Raw genomic sequence first — 21632 nt, forward strand, 5'->3', positions numbered from 1 at the left:
TTATTTCCCACCCAGGGCCCTGTCCATGGCATAGGAAACCTGCCACATTGGGAGTTTAACCTTCTTTGGAGCTCCACTACTCATATGGTTAAGCCCGGAGTCTGATTCTCAACTTTCTCTGTCCTCTGGCTACAGGAGAGAAGACCTTTTTATAAGCCTCCAAAAAGGTCTTCCAGCTTTGACATTTAGCTATTAATAACTGATTAATTACTCTCAGCTTTTTGTTATCCTTTTCTAGAGCATCAATATACTTATCACTTCCCCCATATTTCTCCAGTGCCTGATGTCTTGCACCAGTTAATGCATTTCCTTCCACAAATACACATCATCACAGCTTGTACCACCACGTGATGCCAGCTAGTGGCCAGTAATCTAGCTCTAAGACCCTGTCTCATCATCTGTTTTCTTAGAACCCTCCTGGTACCCACTGTCCCACTTGGGTTTTCCAGGAAGCAGACTTTGAGATGGAGATTAACATGCATGAGGTTTCCTGGGGAGTGCTTTTGGTATCAACACCTGTGAGAGGGAAAGGAGGGAAGCCAGAATGGGAAGAGGAGGAAGGTTAGCTGCAATGCAGTCTCAGTGGAATGCCTTGGCCAATCCTGCAGGGCGTTCTGAAGATGGGATGACCCTTCAGAGCTCTCATGAGTTGGGGTGAAAGGGCTGAGCTCTATACCACTCATTAATCAATCACAGAATGTAGGCTACAGTGGGAAGGGGGCATGACCCTGGGCCTGATGGCTCGCTTCAGTTTAGGAAATCACTGCAGGTGTTGATTGTTGAGGACTTTCTGCCAGCAGCACTCCTCGAAGGTGGGGTAATAACTCCTCTAATCCTGAAGGGTGATCTGGGCAGCAAATATCAGCAACCACCACATAACCCAAGCTACTGAAACTAGACTTACCTGTAGGTACCCTTAGGTACTTTTTGTCAATACAAAAATATGCCTGGGTGTTACACACTCTGTCCTCTGCTCATTTGGCCATCCCTGGGAATCCTGAGGTCAGAGTACTCCTGACATCTGGGAGCCTATGCCCTCACAGACTGCAAAATTTATTACCATAATTTCTTTATGGCTCACTCATGTGGCTATCAGCAGGAGGCCTTGGTTCCTCAACACATGGAAATCTCCTCAGCTCTACTTGAGTGTTCTCACAACATGGCGGCTGGTTTCCCCTGGAGCAGGTGTCTGAGAAAACAAGAAAGAAGAGGAAGATTCAACATGACTTATATCCTAATCTCTGACATCATAAATTATCATTCCTGCCTAATGCTATGCTTTAAAAGTATGTCACTAAGTACATCCCACACTTAAGGTGAGGGAAATTAGGCTCCACCTTTTGAAGGAAGTAGTGTCAAATATTTTGAAACACTGCGTATAGGGAGATGGACATTCCCCAAATCAACAGTGAGAGATATTTCTGGGAGGGGAGTAGACTGGAGGAATAAAGTAAAAGGCTTTTATTTTCCCTCTATATTTTATACTAAGAATCTACTCTTTTATTTTTTAATTAAAACAGAAATATTACTGACTATTGAAAATGTGGCAACCAGTGAAACTGGGTGGGAAGTGAGATGCTCATCTAAGGGGCAGACTGTGACTTACTGCTCTTCTCCGACATGGTTTCTCCAGCCTGACCCCACCCACCTGAACACAAAGGAATGAGGAACAAAATGATCATTGCTAACAGCTTCTCAGAGGAGTCATCATCTTCCTAGCACATAAACAAGTAGTCAGATGACTGCACTTATTGAGAAGTGAAAGGTTGGAAAAAAATGTTAGAACCATTAGTCTGTTTCTGCATCCCTATCCTTCATTCACAATTTCATTTAATGCAGAAATCATTTATTAGCTTTGATGGCTTGATTACAGGCTCTGGCTGGGGCACAGGCATCTCAGGGATGTCCAAGAGAGCAGAGCTGGGGGATTCTATGCCCACGAGGCCCCTTCAATCCAGAACACTCTCTTTCCTGTGTCCCACATACACTCCCATTCTCCAACATCCAGGGCCTGCCCCAGTATCTCCAGGCAGGTGGGGAACACTGTGCGAGGATCTGCCAATGTCTAGGCAAAGAAACCACACAGCAGCTAAGTATGGAGCCGTCCACTAGGCCAGCTGGACTATTAGGAATTTTTCCTCTCCTGGAAGTCAGGATGTCTCCACCCTACCTGGGCCTTTGCTGACCCCTTCAGGCAAGGGAAGGAACTTCATCTGTGTCCACACCCACAGAGCTGACTCCCATCTCCCCAGGCTTGCATAGGAAAGACAACCAGAGTCCCTGGACTCCACACTGTGGGGAGGAAACCTGATCTGTCAGCGAGTAGGAACAAATAGGACCTTCTCCCATGCCTATAGGAAATTACTTTGTAAATGTGGGTTCTCCCCCTCAATCTACAGACTAAGAACCACTCTGTGAGCTCCAAAGGCATTGCTAGTTACCCAAGGCTAAACCACTAGCTATCCTCAGTCTATATTCAAGTGCTATGTTTGTCATTTCTTTGTGACTCGCTCCCCTTGGGAGGCAATTGTGGGGGTGAGGGGAAACTTCCCTTTTGCCCAGAAGGTTACTGAAAGATCAACTCACAATAAGGCAGATTAATAAGAGAGATTTATTCACCATGCATATGAGAAGAATCACAGAGTGATTACCCAGTATTCCAATGGGGTTCAGAAATTTATATATCCTCCTTTTAGAGGGGAGGGGAGATGAGAAATACAGGTAATTCTGTTTACGGGCAATAAATGGTTACTAGAGAGAATGGATAGATACTTGGGAGAATGAATATATAGGGAAAACAGATTGACTTGTAAATGATTCTCTTTGGAAATTAACCTGATGGGTTTGACCAAGTCTGGTTGCATTCTTGAACTTCCTTCCTGCAATATATTGGAAGATAGGAAGGGAAAGGAAAGGCAATTAGTCTTTTTGATGGGTCTGTCTGCTTTTATGCAGATAGAGGGAAAGCCCCTTCCAAAGCCTGTTGATTTCTAAGGGCCTCTAATTCAAAATACTCTTTATACCAAGAGGTCATATTTTGGGGTGAAATTCCATGAGCTCCTTCATTTGCCCTACCTGGAACTTTCCTAGAAGTTTCATACATTAAAAGCTGAGTCAGTGGCTGTGGAGAGAAAGATCTGGTTAGTAGTCAAGTAACAAGCGATCTGAAAAGGGAGACAAGAACAGAGATTAGAATAAGAATAAATAAGTAGGAAAAAACAGACTTAGCACATTTCCCTACACCCCATTAAACCAGTCTCCCATTCCTGGGAATAGGTAAGAGTAATAGAATGGTTTTGCTTCATAAATCTGATGGAGAATGTTTATCTTGTCTTTTAACAGGGGTAGATCAGCCTCTACTTGCCCTGAGCTGTTTACACAGAAACAGAATTTTTCACCAATAATCACACAAGCAACTCCCTGTTGGGCTGTCAGGGCATCCAGGATGTGGCAGTTTTGAAATACAACAGAAGCTGTTGGCTTCTGTCTGAAGTGCTCCCAGTGCTTGCATGGTGATATTGAACTCTTGTTCTATTACCATGGAGAGATTCAAAACTCTTTTCGATTTCATAAGTTTCAGATGCCAGGAAAAGAGTCTTGAGCACAGAAAAGAACTTCGAATTGTGATATACAAGTGTGTTTTCTATAACATGTGTCTAGTACATTTGTGTGCTACCACTTCATGAACTAAAGAGCCCAAATCTATCATCTGGCGGCATTTAAAGTGGAGTACCTGGTAACAGAGGGTGTTAGATCACCAAGTCCACAGCATCCTGACCATCTGGGTGGGAACCACTTGTATACTTCATCGCCACACAAGATAAAAAGACTGGTGTTATTTACAGATAGGGTCAGGTTGGAACCTACAGCACTCCTCCCGCACTCTGGAGTTTGCCTTTTCTTCCTCACTGGCACTTTCACATCTGCAGTGTCTATGTGCTCTTAGTCTATGGGAACAGAACATGTTGTGAAATACTTATATAAAAGATCTTTAATCTGATTCTGGAAATTATAGGGCTTGGTTTTGCCACCTAAGCAAGTCAGTCCAGACTTTTGGTCCATCCATATGTAACCTTTAGTGCCTGGCAACTTAACAAGGGGAGCAAGTGAGCTACCCCAAGTTTCACGGCCTGGCTGGTGAGCCATTCGTATCATCTGGTGATTTGACAAGCATTGACATCACGAGAGTTAACGTTAGCACCATCTATGATCTTTGTAAGAGGTGCAAGAATGTCATCTGTGGAATTAAACCATAGGGTTTTATCACAATATTGCCCTGTGTGTCACCCAGAACAGATAAAACTTTTCTTTCTAGTTACTTTGCCTGAGCAAAAAACAGTTCTTGAGCTTCCACAGAGGTTTGTCTGTGCCCAGTTGACTCCCCAACAGGAGAAGCAACACTATGTTCTTTTTCTGGTTGTGGATGCCACATCTTGGCACACATCCATCTTCCAGACTGGTTCCACCAGGCACCCACATTGGCAGAAACAAAAATGAGTCCAGGTTCCTTTGCATGATCTAGATGTTGGCATAACCAGCAATTAGATTGATTAGTTAATGTGGCCAGGGTTTGAAAGGCTGGTGCAAAGGACGCCAAGTCTGTGCCTGACCTGCTGAAAAACAGCAAGGGTTAGTAAGAGCAAGTCACAGTTTGAAAGAACAGTCATAGTGGAAGATTAAAACGGAAAATGGGATAGGTAGAGGCAGTCTTCAATCAGCTTCCAATGTGCAATCTTCAAAGGGGGAGGCTTAAAAGATGAAGTGTTTAAAAAGGACCCTTTGGGGGGGGGGGTAAAAAGGGAAAAAAAGAAGAAAAGGAGTTTTTAGATGAAAAAATAGGGTTTCTTGATCCACAATCTTGGGAAAAGCTGTCTACTTTGTGAAGACGTCTGCTTTAGGAGCCTGGGAACTGACGCTGGAAGTCCTTACTTTCAGGTCACTTGTAGAGGTGGTACTTCAATTGTCTCAGTGTAGTTTGGTGTGGCTCACATGAATACAGGAAGATTTTTCTTTTATTTTGACAGCAGTGTAGGTGGTTAATAGTATTTCAGAACGGCCTTCCCAGCAAGGTGATACATCTTCTTCTAAAAACTTTGATGTGCACACGATCTCTTGGTCAATCAGGATGGCAAGGCCTGTCAGCTGGTGGAGGCCAGGCTCCTTTCACCTGCTGATGACATGCTCCAAGCACATTGGTTAGCATCTGTATGTAGCTAGTCATGACATTGAATTGTTCAGTTAAACCCCCATGGTGTTCAGTCAGCCCAGGAATAGGAGGTTTAGAGGTGTCAGTAGGCATGGGGGGACTGAACACTATTTCAAAAGGGGTTAATCCATGTCTCTTATTTGGAGTATTCCAGATTTTTATAAGTGCCAAAGGCAATACTTCTGGCCATTTAAGTCCAGTGTGTTGGCAGACTTTTCCCAAAGTCCTTTTTATGTCTACATTTTTACATTCCACTTGCCCTGAGAATTGGGGATGATGTGGGATATGAAATTCCAGTAAGTACCCCAGAGCCTTTGCAAGCAAATGGTTTATTTCTGCTATAAAATGAGTCCCTGATCTGACTGAATCCATAAAGAAGTACCAAAATGAGGAATAATCTCAGTTACTAATTTCTTTACCACTGTTGTAGCATCAGCACGCCTACTTGCATTGCATTTAGTCCATCCACTAAACATGCAAATAATAACCAAACTGGGAGAAAAGCCTAATGCTGGAGGTATTAATAAATCCATAAAATCAATTTGGAGAGCTGCAAGGGGCAGTCTGGGTGTTTGGGGGCTTCCTGGAGAGTGTTGGTTTCCTCCAGAGATTTGGTGAGATTTACAAACAGTACCCTGGGAAATAATTTGGTCAGAGATTTTGTAGATCCCAGAGAAGTAAAAACTATATATATATTTTTTCTTAATTATCCCCATTTGCAATTATATCCCATCTAATGGGAGATAGGTGCAAGTCAAAAAGTTAAAAAAAAAAAAAAAGAGGCCACAGGGAGTCTGTTTGGCCCAATATACAATCCATCTGATAATTGTTTAGCACTCGTTTGTATCTATCCTTTTTGGATTGTGGGGCATTAGCCTGATGATCAATAATATCAGGCACAGATGAGGACAGGGTAATAATTTGAGCATACGAAGGATAGGAAGGGCCATTTGGGGCCGCATATTTAGCAGCCCTGCCTGTTCTATCATTTCCTAGGGACACAGCATCCGCTTCCTTGGCATGGACTGGGCAATGAACAAAAGCAATCTTAGAAGGAAGGTGAATAGCTTGTAATAGGGCAGCAATTATAGGCCCTTTGGCAAAAGAGCCTCTGTAGAAATTCAGAAACTACAAGATTTCCTAATTGTGCCAACTGCGTGACAGACTGCAAAGGCATATTTGGAGTCTGTGTAAATAGTGGCAGATTTTCCTTTTGCCAGTGTGAAAGCTCTAGTGACAAAATTGACCCAGGGCATTTTGGGGTGAGCTTTTGAGTGCCCTGAGATATTTCATGTTCTAAGTAAGTAACAGTTGTCTGTGCCCATTGGAGTTTTGACCTAGAGGCTTTATGACCTTGTTCAGCTAGAGTCTTTAAAAGAATGAGGGAGTTTAAGAGGGCACCCTGTTTACAGAGCAAAAGACCATCAACATACAGAATAACAGCGGATCCCTGGGTAAAGGTTATAGAGTCTCGATCAGCTTTGAGAATTTGAGAGAATAGTTAAGAAGATTCACAGTATCTCTGAGGTATTCAGGTTCACATTGTTTCCCTTTGAAGGTGAACATAAAGAGAAACTGAGTCAGGGTGCAAAAAAATTGAAAAAAAAGTTGAGCAGAGGTCAATTACCGTATTGTTAAAGTTATATGAACTAAAAGGCATGAGTTAGTTTCTATCTTGATAAAATATTTAAGTTCTTTTTAAGCTAATTAATTAGAGCTTTTTTATATATTTTGGTAGTGAAATATCACATACACATGACACATACATAGACACATAGACATATACACATACAGACAGAAGCAGATCTTATAACTCTTATAAAGAATTTTTATTCATCAGGTCTTAAATATTGTTATTTTTTATTCAGGCTATCAATATTTCAACTACCTATTTTATTGTTTTAAGCAATTACTAGCTAGACAACAATTTGCCTTTAGAAAGATTTTGCCATTTCTGTAAGTGTTTGCTGCTTCCAGGGCCTAATACTTCTATATGTGTAGGTAGGCATAGCCAGAAAGTAGAATTCTTTAGAAATTAAGGATCCTATTTTCACCTTGAATCTTGACTTTGGCTCTCAGGGCTCCATGATCAACCTAAGCAATGATTTTTCCTTACCTAGGCACACAAGAAAAATGAACAAAGGAGTCTACAGAACACAGAAATCTCTGTATTTCTACAAGTTGGAGTTCACACCCCCTGTAGTATTGCCATTTACTGTCAGTCAGACACTTGAGGCCTCTAACTGGATCTAAGCCAATGATTATTGGATCCAATCTGATCCCAGATCTTGTTCAATTTCTGTCGCAACTTCTGAACCCAGTTAGGATCAAAAATTTGCTCAAACTCAGAGAGCTCAAAACACAAATCTGTAGAGCTTTGGAATCCAAGAGAGAACTTTCCCACAAACCCCGGTTGCAGCGAGAGAGCAATGGACACAGCTGGTGGGTACCTCGCTTGGACTCGTGGCGCTCCTGGGGGTCTCTGGGAGCCCTATTTCAGAACCTACTTCTGATAAATTAAATTTAACAGAGTTTAACTGAGCAAAGAACAATTCCTGAATTGGGCAGCCAAACTAGAATAGGTTCAGAGAGACTCCAACGCTGAAAAAGATTCATGGACAGAAAAGAGAAAGTGACATACAGAAAATGGAAGTAAGGTGTAGAAACAGCCAGACTGGTTACAGCTCAGCGTTTGCTTTACTTAAACAGTTCGAACAGTCAGCCACCTTTGATTGGCCAAAACCCCACGATCGGCAAAGAGCAAGGAGTAGGGAGGCATGGAGATGAATGGAGCAGACTTTAGCCAGGACAAACAGCTGACATTTTTGCTTTTGAACTTTTTACTAAAATATCCTTTTAAGTGAAATCAATAAGCCTTAAGCAAGGTTATAACTTAATCAAGGAAGCAAGAGAGGTATCTCCAAAGAGGTGGAGAACAGTTTTTACAAGATCCAGAAAAGCCATATAAACAGCTCAAAGAAAGTCAAGTCTTGATAGCCATAAATAAGGTACAACCCACAATTTTTGTCCAGCCGTATTTTCTAGGGTCTCGGCTTTTTGGCTGACCATTTATACATAAATGTCTAAAAGCCCTGTATGCCTCGACAGAATATAGGAAATCAAAAGCTGTGTGCAGAAGGGAAAAGAATAAATAAATGGCAGAAGTTATATAAATATCAAACCAGAACAGGCATTCCCTGCCTGGGAATCAAACCTAGGCTGTTGCAGTACAAGCAGAGAACTTTAACCCATAGGCTACAAAGTAAACTGGATTTTATTGCTGCTCCTGCTAGGGCAGTATATAGTATTTTTTTTTCCTTTTTCTTTTAGGTCATATTTTGCTGTTTAATTTTCCTGAGAGAATTTTTAAGGCTAACCACAACATTATGTCTTTCTTTTAATCTAATTCCTCCATTAATACAAATAAGGCAATTGTTTAGAATAAGAGATCTCTAAAATTTATTTATTTTTTTTAATTTAGAGGTCTTTTAATTTAAAGGATTCACCTTTTGGCCATTAGAAATTAGAATTCTCCATGGTATATTTATTCCAAAAGCGACTCAATCCAATCCTCTTCATAGAAAGCCCAGGTGGTAATTTTTCAGGTTTAGCCTGGAAAGGGCATAGAAGAGGCAGTTCCCATGATTCCCAAAAATTCACTCTCAGAAGTAAACTTAAGATAGACTAAGAGGTAGGACCTTTTAAGACAAAGACTCCCCCAGAGCTTGACACATTCAGCACAAAGAGTGCACTGCTTAGAATCTTACATGTCTCCAACTCCAACTTTTCAGGCTGGCGGCCTGGCACACTCCTGATAAAACATGTCCCCCGATGGCACAGACTGAGGAGAAAATTCCCACTCAGTCACAAGACAAATTCAGGGACATATAACAGGACAAGAGGGGAGCCTCACATGGTTCCCCACCTCCGGGGACCTGCAGCAAAGTTTGTCTTCAATAGACGCTGGTCTAGTCCGAACCATATAACTGGCTAGCCTGCACGGCCAGCTCGCTCACAGGGGTGCTGGGCCTGTGTTCTACCCTACGGTATCTCTCTTTGTGACAGGACAACACAGAAAGACAACGACAAAGGAAAGCAGCAGCAGCAGCAACAACAACAACAAAAGGCTATTTTTGAGACGAGAGGGATCAGACAATATGAATATTCATACCACAAAGTCCCCAAAAATATACCAGAGTCACTATACCAAGACTAGTCACTTACAAAAACCTCTTCTCTCATTAATCTTTTTTTTTTTTTTTTTTTTTTTTTTTTTTGAGGCAGAGTCCCACTCTGTCACCCTGGCTAGAGTGCCATGGTGTCAGCCTAGCTCACAGCAACCTCAAACTCCTGTGCTTGAGCAATCCTCCTGCCTCAGCCTCTCGAGTAGCTGGGACTACAGGCATATGCCACCATGACTGGGTAATTTTTCCTATATATGTATATATAATTATTTTTTTTTTTCAGTTGGCCAGATAATTTCTTTCTATTTTTAGTAGAGACGGGGTCTCGCTCTTGCTCAGGCTGGTCTCAAACTCCTGAGTTCAAACGATCCGCCCGCCTCGGCCTCCCAGGGTGCTAGGATTACAGGTGTGAGCCACTGCGCCTGGCCTCTCTCATTAATCTTCAATATGGAAAGGCAAAAGAGACAATGATCTTTACTGTCTGCTCAACCAGAGCCCACAGAGAGACAGAGGAAAACGGGGAGTCTGACTGGTAAGGTAAGGTGTCTTACCATGTCATCAGCTGGTCAGAGTCCAGATTCTCCTCACTGTGGCTTTCAGAAGAGCAGAGGGCTTCAAAGATCCTGCTAGCTACGCCAAACTGTGGAGGTGATGGGAAACTTCCTCTTAGCTCTGGAAGGTTCACTGAAAGATCAGCCCACAATAAGCAGATTAATAAGAGAAAGAGATTTATTTACCATGAATATGAGGAGAATCAAAGAGTGATTATCCAACATCCCAGTAGGGTCCAGAAATTTATATACCCTCCTCTTCGAGGGGAGGGGAAATGAGGAATATAGGGATTCTGTTTAGGGGTAATAAATGGTTACTAGGGAGGATGAATAGACAGATACTTGGGAGAATGAATAGATGGGAAAAACAGATTGACTTGTAAATGATTCTCTTTGGAAATGAAATTAACTTGAGAGACAGGTATTATCTTTAAAATGGGTTGGGCCTGGTCTGGTTGCATTCTTGATCTTTCCTGCAATATATTGGAAAAACAGGAAGGTGAAGGAAAGGCAATTGTCCTATTTGATGGGTCTGTCTGATCTTGTACAAATAGAGGGAAAGCCCCTTCCAAAGCCTGTTGATCTCTAAGGGCCTTTAATTCAAAATACCCTTTATACCAAGGAGTCATATTTTGAAGTGAAATTCCCTGAGCACCTTCAAGATCATACTGGAGAACGCCCAGTCTGGAGACATTTTTGGATTGGGCAGGGCTGCTTCCACAAATCAGGCCTACTGCTGGTGTGGACCAGAGTTCAGACAGAAGGCAGCCACCCCAGAGGGTGTGGGCAGCCATGGCCTCACTCTGACTCTATCCGATACCCTTGCAGGGCTTTGTAAGAGGCAAAATCTCTCTCACTGCCTTCCCCACCTCCCATAAATACACCCTATCTCGAGCCTCCCTCCTCTGCTGAAAACGTTCACTTAGGCCAGGGTCCAAGGTCAACAAAGCCCAAGGGCCTATTCTGCTTTAGGAATGAGAGTCCGGTCTCAACAGCTTCCCTAGAAGTAGCTCCACATATGGGCCCCGATGTTTCCTTTCTGCAGGGTGATCAGGTGGTGAGGACGTTCCCAGCACCTCACTGATCAGACCCGGGATATTATTAGAGATGAGTTAACAAAGAGCAGACCAAAGCTTGTAAGATAAGGATTAGCTTTGCACAAAATGGTAACAACTGTCTCAAGGGTCATTCTTCCCCCAGCTACCTAAGCCCTTTCTTTAGACAAAAAGCATAGCCCGTATGAGAATGGGCTTGAAGCGTTTAGGCCACTACACTGGGGATGCCTAATAATCCCACACAAGAAATAACACAGCTAATGATTTCTGCACAGTGAGCTTGTTCAGACTATATCCAACCTGGAAGTTGTTCCCTTCTTTTATACTTCTAAATACTTCAATGCAAAGCAGAAAGAGATACTAAGCAATACACATTTTCGCAGAGTGAACACTATGTCATCTGTGGTAGACGGAATAATGGCCCCAAGGATATCTACATTAATCCCCAGAACCTGTGAATGTTTTCTGATGTGGCAAAAAGGACTTTGCAGATGAGCTTCAGTTAAGGATCTTGAGATGGGGAGATTATCCTGAGTTATCTGGGTGGGCCCTAAATGTGTAACAGAGGGAATGGCCTGAAAAAAAATGGCTAAAATATTTTCTGTCTTTTAAAAACATCCTCTGCTCCTTTTTGAGAACGAAAACCTGCATCCCTGCCTCAGGCCAGTGGTTGGGAGGGGCAGGGTAAGTCTTTTGTTATTTGTGCTAAAGGATGTGGTTCAGTCCCGCCTGGTAAAGGGAAGTCCTGAGTGGAGGTCACGTGTTGTCTTCTGCAGAGATGGGATGATTAGGATCATCAGCTGTAGTTGAACAGTAATTGCTGGAGGCTGAGAACACATCTTTTAAAAACTGTGTTTCTGCTTATTAGGAGAATGCTGGCATTTCAGACAAGAGTCCCCATCTTCCTCCTTTGCTGGCAAAGTAATAAAATGTCTCTTTCCTTCTCCTCAAAACACTTGTTCTCGTTCTTCTGATGTGGCCTTGAGAACAAGTGCTGAGCTTTCGGTAACAGATGTAATCACAAGGTACTTATAATAAATGTATTTACAAGACCAAGAAGAGAGGAGGAGGTGATTTTACTGCAGAGAGAAGGCGATGTGATATGGAGGTTGAAGTCATACACTTTGAAGATGAGGAAGAGGGCCACGGTCAAGGAATACAGGTGGCAACTAAATGCTGAAAAATACAAGGAAATGGACCCTCCAGAAGAAACCAGCCCAGGGAGACTGATCTGGACTTCTGACCTCCAAAACCGTAAGAGAATAAATTTATACTGTTTTAAGCCACTAAGCTTGTGGTTATTTGTTAGAGCAGCAACAGGAAATTAATACATCATCTTTAAGGCCATCAGTTTGTGTTACTTCTAACAGCTTTATTGAGGTATAACTGACACATTTAAATAAACCGTACATATTTAAAGTGTACAATTTGATAACTTTTGACATACGTATACATGCACGAAACTATCATCATAGTCAAAATAGTTACATATTTGTTAGCTCCAAAATTAACTCACGCACATCATGATCCCTAACTCCTGGCCTTCCCTGAGGCCCCGCCTTCCAGGTGACCACTGGTCTGTTTTCTGTCACTGTAAATCAGTTGGTTTCATATAAATGGAATCATGTAGATGTTTTTTTTTTTTTTTTGGTCTGGCTTCTTTCACTCAGCCTAGTTATTTGAGATTCACACATGTTGCTGTGCATATCAATAGCTCATTCCCTTTTGCTGCTAAGTAATATTCCACTGCATAGATATACCACAATTCTTTTATACACACTCACCTGTTGGTAGGCATTTGGGTTTTTTCTATTTCTTGGCTATTTTAAATAAAGCTTCTATAAACATTCATGTAAAGGTCCTTATAGGTTTTCAATTTTCTTGGGTAAACACCTACAAATGGAATGGCTAGATCATATAGTAGACGCGTATTTTACTTTTTAAGAAACTGTCAAATTGTTTTCCAAAGTAGTTGTACCATTTTACACTCCCAGCAGCAACGATATCTTGCTGTTATATTTTTCAAATTATTTAAGTTTTTCATTATTTCAAGCTCATCTCCATCCCTAAATAAGGTAAATAAATGCAGTATTACTTTAAAGAAAAGCATGCCTGTAAATGACAGAAAATGAAGGTCAGATAGGGATAGAAAGAAAAAATGGTAGACCAAGGGAGGAAACTGGAGGAGAGGAATGGGGCAAAGGAGAATAAGAGAGCAAAAAGAGAGGGAGAAACACAACAAAGTACTGTCAGTCAGAGTCCTGACAACAAACTGATGTCTCGTGCAAACTGACTCGTTGAGGAGATGCTAATAAAGGGCTTATTTACAAAGGTGTAGGCAGGACTTGGGAAAGTAACAAGGGACAGTGCGGTACCTTGGTTGCCATCTCCAGCCCCAAAGGGTGTCAGGGGAGGGAGATGCTGGGCACCCGGCAGAGAGAAGAGCTACAGGGAAAGGGCCACCTGTTAGAGGTGGGGCGCAGCCGTCCCTCTGAACTGGAAGAGAGCTGGCTGCAGCAATAAACACCCCCACCTCGCTCTGCACCCGCCCTCATCTCCTGCTGATTTCCTTTAGCCAAACCCCACCAGAACCCAGAAAGCACGACCAGTCTGCAGATGACATTCACTCGGGCCAGCCTCCCTGCCTGGAGTGCACCCTTAGGAAGTAGGTCTGGAGGGGCAGAGAGAAGACAGAAGACACCCAGAAGACAGGGGGGCCAACAGAGGAAAGGGACACAGAGCTAAACTGCTTTATCCTCTGCCTCCGTTAATGACATGAAAAGACTGAGAAAACAACATGTAAAGACTTGGAAACAGGCCGGGCGCGGTGGCTCACGCCTGTAATCCTAGCACTCTGGGAGGCTGAGGTGGGCGGATCGTTTGAGCTCAGGAGTTCGAGACCAGCCTGAGCAAGAGCGAGACCCCATCTCTACTAAAAATAGAAAGAAATTATATGGACAGCTAAAAATATATATAGAAAAAAAATTAGCCGGGCATGGTGGTGCATGCCTGTAGTCCCAGCTACTCGGGAGGCTGAGACAGGAGGATCGCTTGAGCTCAGGAGTTTGAGGTTGCTGTGAGCTAGGCTGACGCCACGGCACTCACTCTAGCCTGGGCAACAGAGTGAGACTCTGTCCCAAAAAAAAAAAAAAAAAAGAGTAAGCAGAACATGGCAAACATAAGGACAAAGGACATGCAGGCAGGGCAAACACTATTCTCTCAGCCATACTGGGGTCAAGGTTTTGGTCAATTCCCTGGGACTGCCAGGCCGGTCACAGTGGCTCACGCCTGTAATCCTAGCACTCTGGGAGGCCGAGGCAGGTGGATTGTTTGAGCTCAGGAGTTCGAGACCAGCCTGAGCAAGAGTGAGACCCCTGTCTTATTAAAAAAAAAATTCCCTGGGGATGAATTGGGAACCATTTCATTAATTTATTCAGCAAAGGTATGTTGAGCATCCATGTGTACCAGGACATAGATATGGGGGCAGAGATACAACGATGAGCACAAACAGCTCGCCTTAGAGCTATAGCTAGTAGGGAAGACATAGGTATTGTGAGGGAAAAGAGCCAGAGTGCTGCAGGCACACATAGACAGAGAGGTTGGGGGAGCAATAGATCCAAGCACAGAACTGCAAGGGCAGAAGCCAAAACAGCAGTGAAACCACCCTTTACACAAATCAATGATGGGGTGTAAGGCAAGAACTGCAGTAAGGGCCTAGCTAAAAATAATGATAATAATTAGTCATCATCCCCCTGTTTGCTTATCTATAATTGACACTCCAGAGCCATGCAGCTGGTGGTCATAAAGATTCTTAACTTCTCCCCATAGCTGGTGTCCATAAAGATTCTTAACTTTCTCCATAGATGACATCACCTTTTTGAAACCTAAAGGTAGTTTTTAAGGTATCTTCCAGGCCCCACATTCCAGTGGATGGATTGACCCTCCCAGGCCAGCGGCACATACCAAGAAACCAACTCAACTGGAATTGTGACCCCAGGGACTGGAGCAACACAAGAAAATGATTTCTACATCCCTATAATTTTGCTGCAATTAACAAACCTAATTGCCTAATCCCTTGCCTGCCAAACTATCTTAAAAACCCTTTCTCCCAAATTCTTAGGGAGATGGATTTGAGAAATTTCTCCCATCTCCCTGCTTAGCACTTTGCAGAATAGAGACTCTTTCTCTGCCACAAAACCTGCTGACTCAGGTTCTTGGGCAGCAGGAGAATGAACCTGGTTGGGCAGCAATGCAGCATGTTCAAGAAACTGAAAGGCTAGCCCTGAGAGCAAGGGCTGTGTCAGATGAGGCTAGACAGGAGGACAAGGCATACCTGGTGGGATTTACTGTTCATCCTAAGATCAGTGGGAGGCCCCTGAAGGGTTTCAAGTGGGGGCTGACATGACTAGAGGTGTGTTTTGAAAAGATCACTCTGGTATCAGTTTGGAAAACATCAGAATCCTCTCTGCATCATTTAAAGCTCACTATATAAAAGTATACCCACATTACCTATGTTCTCAGGCCGTTGTATAATGAAGAATTTGTTTGGTCTTTGCCCCAGGTTCCTGACACTGAACTTCTAAAACCCTTGGCATTTCCCAAGTGATAGAAGTGTCTTCATTATTCATGAGCCCCTGAGTTCATGACAAGACAAAGGAGCTGAGATTCTGAAGGCCCCTGGGCAGACTCTCTGCTGCCAAAACTCACCACCCCCCACAACCTGCCCTAAGGCACATGGCCCTTCCTTGAGAAAGATTTGAGGCAGCTTCTCCCATTCTCTTCACTTTGGTATTAAAAAAATTCCTTTCAGGCCAGCTTGGTAGCTCACGCTTGTAATCCTAGCACTCTGGGAGGCTGGACGATCCCTTGAGGCCAGGAGTTCCAGACCAGCCTGAGCAAAACCAAAACCCCCATCTCTACTAAAAATAGAAAAATTAGCCAGGCATGGTGATGAGCACCTGTAATCCCAACCCCAGCTACTCAGACAGCTGAGGCAGGAGAATCGCTTGAGCCCAGGAGTTTGAGGTTACTGTGAGCTAGGCTGACACCATGGCACTCTAGCCCAGGTGACAGAGCAAGACTCTGTCTCAAAAAAAAAAAAAACCTTCCTTTCTTCCTTGGCAATCCTCATTGTCTCAGTAATTGGATCTTTGTGCAATGAGTAACTGGACCTAGGCTGAAACTCCCTTGCAGTTTCAATAACGGTGAGCCCTTAGATAGCTTCAGGATAGGGACTGTTCACCAGAAAGAGCAACCATGTGGTTAGAGGGTTGGGACTTTGATATCAGCCCAGTCTGACATCTGGAAAGGGGAGGAGGGCTGGAGATTGAGTTCAATCACTTGGCCAATGATTGAATTAACTATGCCTATGCAATGGAACCCCAGTAAAAACTCTGAACAACAAAGCTCAGTGGAGCTTCGTATTCGGTGGACACATTGATGTGCCAGGAGGGTGACAGCTTCCTGATTCCATAGGAGGGGTGCAAAAAAAGGGACTTGGTTATGGTCTGTCTCTTGTTTTATAGTGCCCAGATTGGGACCTCCCTACTGGCTCCCTAGTGACCTCCCTAGACGTCACCATGGAACCATGCTGATTGGACAGGTGGGAGTTGCATGACCTGAGTGTTACTATGCATGTGGAGTGTTCTAGGTCACTTCCGGACTCTTTGGTACCTATGTTGCTTGGCCCTATGGGCTAGAGAGTCCTCTGCATTCTTTTGCAGCTGGCGCACTAAGTTATGATTGGCTGATTCATAGTGTATTCCCTCCTCCCCCAGGTATGGCAGTCGCTCAGGAGAGGATTAGGATGGAGCAGGACCAAGATGGGGGCCTGGGGCCCACCCTTGTCCTTCTTCCCACGTGGGTCAATTGCACCAAGGCAACAGCACACACTTTCATCCCTAGGAGACCCAGAATCCCACACTATCTACCTAACACAATCATACAAACTTTCCTGAGTTCTGTGAGTCATTCTAATGAATTATTGAACCTGAGGCTGTGGGAACTCCCAAACTTGTAGCCAGTTGGTCAGAAGTGCAGGTGGCCTGGACACCTCTGAATTGCAGCTGGTGTCTAAATTGAGGGCAGTGTTACAGAGGACTGAGCCCTTAACTTAGGGGGTCTGCACTAACTCAGGTAGTTAGTGCTAGAATTGAATTGCAGTAAAGCCGGTGGTGTCAGACAACTTGGGGCTGAAAGAGAATACATGCTCTATTTTATTTTAGTCATTCTTAATCAATTTCAAATCCAAGAACTTTGTTTAAGGGAGTATAAAAAAAAAAAAAAAAAAACTTGAGCCAAAACTAAGAAATGAGCAGGTTCGTGTGCATTTGAGAAAAACCACTGGCTTTAGGAAGCTCAAACTTCAGACCTCATTACCTGGCAGCCATCCCCCAGTGGGCTCAATGCCATTGATGCTTTTTTGTTATTAGCCCTAACATAACTTGGGGGTAAAATCTTGTCATTCCCTCTATTGGCTACACTTCAGCCCTTTGTCATTTGCTTCTGAGAAGTGTTTTTCCTTGGCCTAAGAGTCTGCAGTCCTGTCATCTCAGGTATCCTACCACAGACTTCCTTCCTGACAACACTGGCTTCCCAAGAACTGGGGTGCACTCGATGTTTTGGTGACCTTTGAAGTGGAACTGCAAACATTCATACTTGGCAAAAACTAGCTGCCTACATAAGCGTCATTTGCCAACACTAAAAGTCTTCCATTTTCATACCCTTTCTGGACCAGCACACTCATTAGTAACCTTGTTAACAAATTAACAGACTTTGAATTGGCTTTGAGATCAATTTATCTATGAATTTTTGTTGAATATTTCCTAGGAAAGACTATAGCAAAAATTCATGTTAGTAGTGGGCGGGAAGTACCAAACCATGGGGAAAAAATAACTCTTACAGAATTCCATCTTAATAAGGCTCATTTCAGCCCAGATGGATTACAGTTTACGTACTTAATACGCCCAAGCAAGACACATTAATTAGCCAGACACTGGTAGTCATGATTAATACATCATTCTAAAAATTTTGTCATTAAAGATCTTTAAGTCTTTATAATCATTTGTATTATAAAGTTGGTTATCAAATTTTTCATAACTTGAAATAACATCTCATTATAAATGGTTCTTGATAACAGTTCTCTCTTCCATGTTATCCACAGTGACAACACTTCTTGTCTCAGTAGTATCCTGGTAATAATAATTGTCCAGGAAGACAATACACAATTGTTCATTCTCTTTGTCTTTTAGCTGGAAGAACTCAATCAACCTTGGAGCAATTCAGCTTTTTTCGCACCACTATGCAGCAAATGCCTTTTTACCACTTTCCTCTCCCCTCACCTCCCTGGATATTCCAATCTCTCCTCCCAGAAAAACATGCACACACAAATTTTTTTTTACGTTTAGAGGTTAGAGAAAGAAAATGGGTTAGCTAGCATTTTCCTCCTTATTCTACTGGGTGCAGAGCTCTGACTAACTCACTTCAGAGTCTCCAGGCTTTGTTCTGATTCATCTCCAAGGTCTACACCCTTAGTCACTGCTGTCATCTACTGGTTTGGCAAGAACCACATAGAACCACAGAGCAGAAAAATAGCTAGAGGACTCTGCCCTCAGCTTCCTGGGCTATTCCTCCTTTATTTTTTGCCACCAAAACTAAGATTAAGGCCTGGCGCGGTGGCTCACGCCTGTAATCCTAGCACTCTGGGAGGCCAAGGCAAGTGGATCATTTGAGCTCAGGAGTTCGAGACCAGCCTGAGCAAGAGCGAGACCCCGTCTCTACTAAAAATAGAAAGAAAGTATATGGACAGCTAAAAATATATATATATAAAAATTAGCCGGGCATGGTGGTGCATGCCTGTAGTCCCAGCTACTTGGGAGGCTGAGGCAGGAGGATAGCTTAAGCCCAGGAGTTTGAGGTTGCTGTGAGCTAGGCTGATGCCACAACATTCTAGCCTGGACAACAGAGCAAGACTCTGTCTCAAAAAAAAAAAAAAAAAACTAAGATCAAGCTAAAGTATAGGTGCCCACTCTTTTGTTTTGTTTTGTTTTTTTCCTTTTTAGTTATTTATTTTTTCTTTTCTTTTTTAAAATTAAAATTTCCTTGTCTCATGCCTACATTGTCTAACAAGTCCCCACTCTTGGTCAACTTTACCAAGATTTCAAAGGGACCACTAAAAACATGTAATTGCTAATTGTGTTCCTGAATATAAAGAAAAGAATGATAATATTCTCTATTGCAGAGTAGAATGAAGAAAGTTAAGGCATGCAGAATATCTGTTATATATAACATATATGCACACACATACATATACACACATTCTGTTTTTATATTTTGGCCCTTTTTTGTTTCTGTGTGATTTGTGATTCTGTACTTTCTCAAACAGCTTTTCACTTTTTTCAAAACATTTTCCCTAACAGATTATACTCAGAGACACTTTCAGGTAACTCTGATTCTGGTAGTAGATACCATCATCAAGTATATCCTAACTAATTAGGAAGTCAAAGTGCTTTAATAAGCATTTAGAGTTTTCACCAAAAATAAATGTTGTTTTAAATCCAACTGGTCCTTTTAATTATATAAATGTAGTCATATTAAGCCTGTTAATGTCATTGATGAAGTTTTTTTGTTATTATTTGATCCTGAATGATTGGACCCACTACAAAGCCAACTAAAATTTTTAAGTGTTACTTTCATTCACTCCCTAAAAAAAGGTAAAACTTTATTGGTCATAGCGATAACCCAGAGGACTACTCCACCTCTCTCTTTGCGTGAATTTCACTTCAAACACATACATACAAAAATCTACTTCAAACAGACCACTCTCATTAACTCAAACCTGATCAATAAAGCCAGCAGTAAACCCAGCAGAAGACTGCCTCTCCCCATGCCATGACAGAGAAAATACACTGCTATTATATAGCAGACCTAGTAAGAAAGAGATTTAAAGTTTTTTCTCTTGAAAATAATAAGAAAAGCAAATAGCAGTCTTTTAGAATCTGTGAATGGGGCAATATAGCTGGAATTTATTATACAAAATCTTTGTAAAATCCTTGTGCTACTTTAAATTTAGTTTTGGAGCTTTCTTAAATATGATGGTAGAAATGATTAAAACACATGTATTGTAAGATGACACAGTAAATTTTCCTATGCTAGCGGATGTGGACATCAATGCTGCTAGCCATAGGACAGACTCTGCCTTTTGATCTACAGAAATCAGCTGTTATTTCCCCAGAATCTAGACTAAGACTGCACAGTCGTTTGTCTAACAAGCTCCGGGTGGACACCAGCCGGCATGACTGGGTGCAGCTGGAACTCACGGGAGCAGGGTCAGCAGACAGGGCCCTGCCCTCCCGGCCTCCTATTGAAAGGTGTGCTTGGGCCACGTGCATGGATGCGCCACGGGAACATAAAGCAGAAAGACCCCACCCCTTGATGTCCTTCCATTTAATGAGGTATGTATAAAAGTGGCCTTTCGTGGAGGAATAAACATTTAGATATATACACCAAGAAGTCTCAATCTTAGGTGCCTACTGTTTAGGGGAATCCTCTCAGATGTCACAGCTTCCAGAATGTGGAGAGCTGGGGGGCCTTTGGTCCCATGGGACATTGAGTCTGAGAACTGGCTTGTTGCCAGGCAACTCAGGGGAGGCCCCAGTGTCAGGGTCAGACAGTTCTGTTTGTCTCCCCAACATACGGCAGTATACAGTTGTGTATACAGATATACAGTTGTGTATTTTCAACATTTAAACTTAAATTTGCTTATGCGTGCCTTTTCAGGCATGTCACATAACACATATAACCTAAAATATATGGGTGAAAACTGTTAACATGATTTTTTTTTTTAAATCCTACCTTGAAATTGCAATTATTGGTCCCCTCAAAGAGTGAAGTGAGTTAATCAGAAGTGTTAACAATGACAGCCTTGCTTGTAGGCAAAATTATTAAGAGGAAAAACTTATTTATAGCCACTGGATACTTTGTAGTGTGTTGTCCTAAACTTAAGCACATTGGGCTTCCTCCTGTTTTCCTTTTTTTTTTTTTTTTTTTGAGACAGAGTCTCACTCTGTTGCCCGGGCTAGAGTGAGTGCCATGGCGTCAGCCTAGCTCACAGCAACCTCAAACTCCTGGGCTCAAGCGATCCTCCTGCCTCAGCCTCCGGAGTAGCTGGGACTACAGGCATACGCCACCATGCCCAGCTAATTTTTTCTATACATATTTTAGCTGTCCGTATAATTTCTTTCTATTTTTAGTAGAGACGGGGTCTCGCTTTTGCTCAGGCTGGTCTCGAGCTCCTGAGCTCAAACGATCCACCCGCCTCAGCCTCCCAGAGTGCTAGGATTACAGGCGTGAGCCACCGCTCCCGGCCTATTTTGCTTTAATTTTTAGTCGCTTCGCCATCACCCTACCTAGATATCATAAAGTCACCTTTGCTTTGTCTTCATCCCCGTCAGTCACCAAATGCTATGACTCCACGTCTCCAGTGTGACCTCCTCTCCAACCTCCCCTGCTGCCTTTGCCCACACCCTCGTGCCTCCAACCTAGGCTAGGGCAACAGCCCCCTTGGTGGGCTCCCTAATCCCCATCTGTTCTCCACAGTCACCAGCATTGTCTTTCATTCATTTATCAAACACTTGTT

Source organism: Eulemur rufifrons, chromosome 2 (assembly GCF_041146395.1).
Source record: "Eulemur rufifrons isolate Redbay chromosome 2, OSU_ERuf_1, whole genome shotgun sequence".
Lineage (NCBI taxonomy): Eukaryota > Metazoa > Chordata > Mammalia > Primates > Lemuridae > Eulemur > Eulemur rufifrons.